We start from the raw sequence: 9,131 nt of genomic DNA, 5'->3' as shown, positions 1-9,131 counted from the left end.
TCTTCTGTGGCAAGGAACAGTCGAAACCCTAGGTATAAATACCGGGTTTCAAGGACGAATCAAGGACCTCTCTCAAATCAATCAATCCTAGCGATTACAAAGCCTCCCCCGGAGCGAACCTTCAACCTCGTTGAAACCCGGCGACCGTGCTTCCAGTCTTAGTCTCTCCAAGAGTCGACTGCCAGTACCACTGCCACCGATACTACCAACGAAGCAAGGGTAACGCCCTCGCAACCCAGCGAAGCTAAAGTCACGCTTTAGCAAACCCTGTGCTTTCTCCAAACTTCCCAGTGATTGCTCTGCTCAACCTACAACGTTGAGTATCGATTCGGTGACGCGAAGAGATCACACCCAAAGTCCTTATCCGTAAGGCAAGAAGTCCTTTCTCGGAAGGCAGAGAAAAGAGCCTTGTGACGAGGTTGGTGCTCTCCTCGTCCACAACGCTTGAAGAAGAAGTCAGGTCAAGGGACTCCCCCGACGGCTGCACCCCACGGTGCTGGCACGCCCGCGCAATCGCACGCTCAAAAGAGACAGTTTGCAGGCCAACTGGTTTCCGCGTCAAACACACAGGTTTTATCTATTCAAAGATTCTGCATCGAATGAGTTGATTATGATTTCTCTTCATGTGAGTCATCCAAGTTATGCATCAAATGGGATTATGAGGTTTCATGTACATGATACTAATTTCGTTATTCCTGCTCATCGATTGGATATTGGGACTGAAGCATTTCGGGTGTACAAGCTACGGCATAATAGCAATGGTCCTGGATGGGTAGAGGTTTTTGACCTTGGTGATCACATTTTGTTTTTGAGCAAGACAACCAAATTGTTCCTCCCAATTACTAATGATCAATCTGGTCTTCCACATGACAAGAGTACACTTGGAGGAAACCGCATCTATTTTGCTTTTGGAAGATGGAAGAGGCATGATCTTGGAGTGTTTTTTTTTTTACAGACAATAGCATCCAACACTACACTATTTTAGAGGATCATTCTCCCAGCCGAGATACTCCTCCTGCTTGGTTCACACCAAGTCTTTGATTTAGCTACCTCAACGGTATTCATAAGCTATTCAATAACTATTTACCTTTTGTAGATATCAATGGTTTGGTAATGTTAAGTGCAATCATGATCCCCTGGTCAGCTACTGACCATGGATCATTTGGTCAGTCACCGTCCGATTTCAATAGTACGGTGATAGCTAAATTTAAAGCTATTGATTTTCCTTATTCTCCTGAAAATATGTCGATTGTAGTATAGGGAAATAAGGGTCTCCCGCAGAGGATTAAGTTAAACTAAATTCTTCAACAAAAGTCACAAAAACGTGATTGCAGCTCCTACTGAACAGCAGTCGAAAAATAAACTAAAAACCTAATCAAAACAACCCAGAAAAATACGAAAACTTACAGAGGTATACTAGACACATAAAGCATACAGCACACAAAATTTGAGAATTTTTGGATGTTGTTTACTATGAAAATAAAATACAGAAAAACAGAGAACAGAAAGAAAAACGAAACTGAAACAGATTTGAGATTGGTGATATCAAGATGATGAAACTAACTAGCATCCACCCTCAACAATCACACACAACACACTTTGTCCAATTTGCTACCAATTAACTTAGTTGAAGACACTCAGATTGGCTCGGTATGCTTGAAGACAACCTATTACCCTTTCTTACTTTGTACGCTAGGCAGGAAGTGCTCTACACCTAGACTATTCACAAGCAATGCAACCTAAAGGTACGTTTATTAGATTGAACATGTAGAGATCATTAAGTTTGAAAAGAGTTTGAGCAATCACTAGGCATCACAAATAACTTAGAGCCTTGCTAAACCCAGGGTTTTGTTTACTTGCTAGTGAAAACTACCAATTACTTCTCTAGATAATTTGAGGAATCCAACTATTGATCCAAGCATCAAACAATCAAAGCATTAGAACCCTAGCATGCATACTAAGTAGGCCTCCAAGCACATAAATATAGAATTCATCAATGGGAAACACGGTAAACAAAACCTCAACTTTATTAATTGAAAATCAAATTGAATGTCAAAGCATGTTATGGATCATGTCTAGGGGCTTCAACTGCCCCCTAACTACTGGAAATTAGCTACACATAATTGGAATAAAAAACACAAAATAATGAAAAAAGAGGAAGAGAGCAAGAGCTGTTGCAGATTGATCTCCTTTTATATGCTTAGAGTTTGCCTTCATCTTTCTTGTTGTGTAGGAAATCCAAAACCTAAAAGAATTAGGGTTAGCGTGCTTAGGTAGAGTTTTCGTATTGGCTCTTGAACTTGAGGATGACTTATTCCAACCATTCACATCACGTCATTGTCCATATCAAGTGGGAATATGAAGCACAAACTCGTCCTCGGGGTTCTTGGTGTGATGTGGGCTTCAAAACATAAATTCCCGTCCAACCTCAGATTCACGTGCAACCTGACCATCTTGTACTAAATCGTCCATAACTTTCTCTAGAAAAATGATATTGACGAGCCGTAAAAAGATTCGGAAACTAGACATCTGAGGCTTTCCATCAATTTAAATATCAACATCTGGTTCATCAGGAACTGGTCTCAGTGATCTGTCGAAGTTGACTGATCTGCATAGGCAGATTTGCCGATTTTGCCTTTCAATCCCTCTTTTGCTTCTTTTCTTCTTCTTTACTCCAAGATACCTATAAAACAAATAAACAAAGTAAATAACTAGAAAATACACTAAACTAGCAAATAAAGTATAGAGATTAACGTTATTAACATCGCAAAAATATGCTCATATCAAATAAGTACTCAGGTTTTTGCTGGTACTAAACATATGAACGTATCAATTCTGTAATAAATTTAGAAAGCTGAAATTTGCACACCCTCTTTTACATTCTACACACCCTTTGCCTTTTTTTAATATTTCTTATCAATCCACTATATTTCTCTTCCAAAACTACCCTTCTCTCTCTCTCTCTCTCTCTCTCTCTCTCTCTCTCCACAGAACCCATTACCTGACCCGTTTCTTACCAAGCGTACGCCTGGAAGTTACCCGACACGCCTTCGCCACGCACGTGGAGCTTCGAACAAGAGCCGAGTCTGGTGGAAATTAGGTCACTGAATTTGTTGAAGGAGAAGTCCAAGATGCTGAGGTTGCTATGACTGCTACCATTTTTGTAGAACTCAGATATGGGAACGGAGCCAGCAAAGCTGTTATTACTGACATTGAAAGTGACGAAAGAGCCTACAGCGACGGATGGGGTGAGGATCGAAGATGGGATTGTTCCATTGACGTAATTGCTAGACAAGTCTACAATCTGAAGCTTGCTAGCATCGTCAAATGAAAGTGGTAGATTGCCATTGAGCCGATTGAAGCTCAAGTCCAGAACTTGAAGGCGAAATAGGGATTGAAACAAACCATCTGGTAGAAGACCCGAGAGAGAATTGTGGGAGAGATTAAGGTAGGTGAGATATGCAAGGTTAGTGATAGCTGGACTGATCGGACCACTTAATCCTCTCCCTGGCAGGGATAGACTGACAACTCGATCATCATCCCGGGTGGCAGAGTATTCCTTCCCAGAGGCAACAATCAGAAGAAACAGACCAATTCAATGGGGAAGAAACCTTGAAAGACTTCCCCAAAGACAAAAGAGCATCTTGATCCACTTTGTTACAGACAGCAGATACAGAGCAAGGGAGAACAACAAATAGAAGCAGTAGAACGAAAACCCATTTAATTAGCAGAAAAGAACAGTTCCACTCTTGGATATGTTGGGACCTCTGGCTCCTTGTCATGTGTTTCATCAGAACAAGAGAATAAGACATGAAGAAGACTTGGCCAGGCGCTAAGTCTAAGTCATTCATTTTACCAAACACGTCGCCTTCATTTTAATCATCCCCCAATCTAAATGGGGCACCAATCTATATGTACGTCTTTGAGAGCTAGCTAGCTACCCGGTACAGAGAGATAGAGAGAGAGAGAGAGAGAGAGAGAGAGAGAGAGAGAGAGAGAGAGAGAGAGAGAGAGAGAGAGAGAAGGGTAGTTTTGGAAGAGAAATATAGTGGATTGATAAGAAATATTAAAAAAAGGCAAAGGGTGTGTAGAATGTAAAAGAGGGTGTGCAAATTTCAGCTCCCTAAATTTATCTTCCTATGGGAGAGCTTTTAATGGAACCACTAAAATGAGGACTTTCTTGTGAGACTTTATTTTCAGTCACATTTTCACAAATCAACCATTAAATGTTTAAAGAGAAAAATTCAGCTACCGTCCCCAAACTATTCTGCCAAGGTCAATTTGATACCCGAACTCTCAAACGTATCAATGTGATACCCAAAGACCTAAATTAGCATCAACGTGATACTTCCGTCCAAAATTTTTTACGGCACCGTTTGTTTGCTGACGTGGCAAGCACGGGGGTAAAAAAAAAAAGTGAAATGACCCATTTACCCTTCTTTTTTTTGGAGAAAAATTTAGCTATCGTCCCCAAACTATTCTGCCAAGGCCAATTTGATACCCGAACTCTCAAAAGTATCAATATGATACCCAAAGACCTAAATTGGCATCAACGTGATACTTCCGTCTAAAATTTCTGACGGCACCGTTTGTGGAGAAAAATTTAGCTATCGTCCCCAAACTATTCTGCCAAGGCCAATTTGATACCCGAACTCTCAAAAGTATCAATATGATACCCAAAGACCTAAATTGGCATCAACGTGATACTTCCGTCTAAAATTTCTGACGGCACCGTTTGTGTTGTTGACGTGGCAAGCACCTGGGTCCAAAAAAAAAAGGTGAAATGAACCATTTACCCAAATCGAGCAATTGACAGTGTGTGGGAGAAGCCAAAGGTACCAAGTACCAGCTGCCAAGTCTTTTTCTTGATCTAATTGTGCTCAAATGCTATATGGGTTGGTTTTGCTTTTTTGGTTTATGCTTGGTTTGTTTTTAGTTCTTGTATACATGAATTCATAGTTATATGTTGCTTTGACCTTGTGATTGTGATTTTGATCGGAGTATCTGATATCTGTTGTTACTGACATGACGGTGGCGGTGGAGGAAGATGACGCTGAGGTTGTGGCGGTGGAGGAGGGCGTTTGATGAACGGAGGTTCTATTAGCGAATGGGTGACGGTGTTTGCGAATTAAGAAAGAAGATGGTTGGTGGAGCTAAGGTTCACCAGAATTTGGTGTGCAGCGAACCAGTTTCCCAGTTGGTTGTCCCGAAAGAGGAAAGTTGCTGGGGAGAGAAGAAAGAAATCGGTTTTGGCGGAGAAGAAGACATGGGCGTCTCTGGGTGCCCAGAGCAGTTTTCTGGGTGCAAAAAGATTTGATTTTTTTTTTTTTGTTAATCGTGTCACCCAACTTTGGTTTTGGGTCCGTCCGCTGGGAGTTGAGTGCGAAGAACATGAATTTGTAGCAGGAATTGGAGAGGATGATGGCAGTGTTGGTGATGGTTTGGGCGGAGGGGAAGGAGATGAGAGAGAGGAGGAGGCGAGAGAAGAAGAAGAGGACTGAGGTTGAAGAAGAAGCATAAGTCATTTTTCTTTGATTCTTGGGTGGAGGAGAAGGAGCGGAGCTTGCGGCGGTTTGGCTAGAACAATATCCCAGAACAACAAGAACAACAAGAAGAAAAATAAATGAAAAGAAAAAAAAAGAATTAACAAAAAAAAGAAGGGTAAATTGGTCATTTCACTTTTTTTAAGGGCCCACGTGCTTGCCACGTCAGTAAACAGATAGCGCCGTTAGAGATTTTTGACGGAAGTATCACGTTGATGTCAAAATACGTCTTTGGGTATCACATTGATACTTTTGAGAGTTCGGGTATCAAATTGGCCTTGACACCATAGTTTGGGAACGGTAGCTGAAATTTTCTAAAAAAAAAAAAAAAATTAACAAAAAAAGAGTAAAAAGTCGATTTTGCCCTTTTTTTTTACCCACGTGCTTGCCACGTCAGCAAACAAACGACGCCGTCAGAAATTTTGGACGGAAGTATCACGTTGATGCCAATTTAGGTATTTGGGTATCACATTGATACTTTTGAGAGTTCGGGTATTAAATTGGCCTTGGCAGAATAGTTTGGGGACGATAGCTGAACTTTTCTCATGTTTAAATATTCATGTGTAGATTATTTATGCAAATTTTTAACCAAATTGAAAATCGTTAAGCATTCATAATCATGATTTATCACTTATGAACATGAATGGTTCAGATTTGACAAATTTTTTTCGTCCATTGATTTCATGATTTTCATCTAGTTCGGTACATTAACTATTGGGGCCGTGACCACTTACCCAATTTTAGACTAAAAATTGCCCACTTACTCCACTAAGAGTTTTTTAACCCCATTTACCCAATCTAACAATGTTTGACAGTATTGCCCTCATACTCCTCTCTCTCTCTCTCTCTCTCTCTCTCTCTCTCTCTCTCTCTCTCTCTCTCTCTCTCTCTCTCTCTCTCTCACTGCTCAACGATCTGATCAACAACACAGAAACCTCCAGAAGGATTCAGAGCCTTCGAGACCCAATCGACGACCCATTGACCCAAACGTGCAACCCGATCGGAAATCTCGTTTCCGGCAACGATACGATGGCGGACTACTGGCGTTAGGTTTTTCTCGACGACGTCGACGTGCCACTAGTCACAGATCGTCCATGCATGGGTTGTGGAGAGAGAGAAATAAGCCTTCGATTTGATCAACGACCCAGAAACCTTCTGGAGGCTCTGAATCCTTCTGGAGACCGGCGATCATCATGCTCAATAAGGCTCTGAATCCTTCTGGAGGTTTCTGGATCATGTCCTCCGGGATTCGGTGGCCGTACATGGCGATCAGCAGCGGGATTCCCATGACCAGAGTATTGGGAAGCGTGGAGAGCGAGAAAATCGTGATCATCCACTCGAGGCTTCCGTTTCGGGTGAAGTTGGTCCAGAGGGCCAGGGTGAAAAGCATGATGATCTTCTGGAGAGTGTCGGCGGCGATGAAGCGGAAGTTCATGGTGTAAGGGTTGTTGGTGGAGATGAAGTGGAAGGAGAGAAGAGGAACTGCGAAGATTGCGACGAAGCGGTTGATTCCGGAGCATTGGTCCGGGGAGAAGATCTTCCACCACCGGACGGAGCCGTAGGTTAAGTTCATGGCCACATAGGCTAAGAATTATTTATTTTTATTTTTTTATTTGGCAGAAGGCTTATAAGGAAAGAAGAAAGAAGAATGAAAAAACAAGTTTTTGAGTGGTTAAACTTGTCTATTGCGGACAATAATATGATTATTGGGAGGCAATAATATGAGTATTGGGGGGCAATAATATGCATATAAATTGATCAATTGTGCCTGTAGTGTATTCATTTTTGTTTTGGGAGTTTATGCAATTAACTGGGAGGGCAATAATATGATTATTGGGGGGCAATAATATGGTTACTGGGTATTATTAGGGAGCAATAAATTCAGACGCCGGAATCCGGTCACCAGTCCGGTAGCCGGATTCCAAATTCTGGTGACCGGTCGCCAGATTCCGGTCATCGGTTGCCGAATTCCGTTCGCCGATCGCCGGACTGGGGTCACCAGACGCCGGAGTCAAGCAAGGTCTCTAATGACTTCTTTTTCTAAGTGACAAAGAAGGAGAGGGCAAAATTGTCCCAAAAATAAATAAAAATGAATAAAAAAAATACTTAATTGGGTATTAGGGAAATAATCTCTTAGAGTGTTTGGGCAAGTGGGCAATCTTTTAGAGTTTTGGGTAAGTGGGCAATTTTTAAGCTAAAATTGGGTAAATGATCATTTTCCCTTAACTATTAGCAACTTGGAATTCATAAGTGATCTACTCGATCATGCATACATAAACAACTAACGGTTGATTTGAGTAATATAATAGAAAGGTGGGTCTCCCAAACCGTTAATTAGAAAGTCTTCATCAAGTCCTTATTTTAGTGGTCCTTACTAGAAGCTCTCCCTAAAAATGAATATCTGGTGATTTTATGTTTAGGTAAAGCGGGAGCTCCCTAGGTAAAGTACATTCTTAATTGGTAATTCAGAAAAATATATTGCCTACTGGTCTGAATCAATGGACACACTATTTGACATAGTTTTCTAGTTAACCCTTGAATATAAAAGCATTTAATGGTCTTGATTGATTGTGGCAAATAACATGGCACGAAGAATGTTGTTATGATATTGAACTAATTGATGAGAAACTATATATTTTGGTTACGAATGCACCGGAATAACTATTCGTAGATGCCTGTGGCCAGGGGCGGAGCCACGTTGGGGCCTAGTGGGTCCCGTGCCCCACTGGGATTTTTCGAGAATAAGTAGTATAGAGTTTCCAATGGTAACTAAATGACGAGTTGGTTCAGTGGTAGCTCCTAGTTTCTAGCTACTAATGTAGCTGCTGGTCTTAGGTTCGAGTCCTTTTGCAGCATTAGACTACTTTCTTGTTTTTTTTAACCTTAACACTATTATATTTCTTATAATTTTAAAAGGGTTTTTGTCTATTTACTCCATTTCTAGGGATTTTTTTCCCACTAACCCCATTAAGTTTTTTTAATTCCCTCTTACCCAATACACTCTAAGGGAGTCTTCCCTAATACCCCATTAAGATTTTTTTTTTGTTTTTAATTTTTTTTTAATACCATTTTACCCCTCACCCCTTTGTTACTTAAAAAGAGAGAGAGAGAAACCATAGGAGACTTCGCCGGAGCCGGTCACCGGTCGCCGGAATCCGGTCATCGACAGCCGGAATCCGGTCACCGACCGCTGCCCACCGGATTTTTTTGAAAACCTCTATTGCCCCCAATAGAGGAGCAATACAAGTCTATTGCCCCCCAATAGACGTCTATTGCCCCCCAATAGACGTCTATTGCCCCAGCAGTGTATTGCCTCCTAATAGATGTCTATTGCCCCCCAATACACGCCTATTGCCCCCTAATATAAGGGCAATAAAAGTCTATTGCCCCCCAATAGACATCTATTGCCTCTCAATAGACGTTTCGATTACCGAAATGGGAACCAATCTTCCTAAAATTACACAAATAAAACTTTGATTGAAGAAAAAAAAAAAAGGAGATTACATCAATTCAAAACGTCTATTGCCCCCCAATAGACGTTTCTGTTACCGAAATGAGAACTAATCTTTCTAAAATTAGACAAATAAA

This window comes from Rosa rugosa, chromosome 1, assembly GCF_958449725.1.
Source record: "Rosa rugosa chromosome 1, drRosRugo1.1, whole genome shotgun sequence".
NCBI lineage: Eukaryota > Viridiplantae > Streptophyta > Magnoliopsida > Rosales > Rosaceae > Rosa > Rosa rugosa.
The sequence above is the reverse complement of the archived record's forward strand: the minus strand, read 5'-3'. Positions refer to the sequence as shown.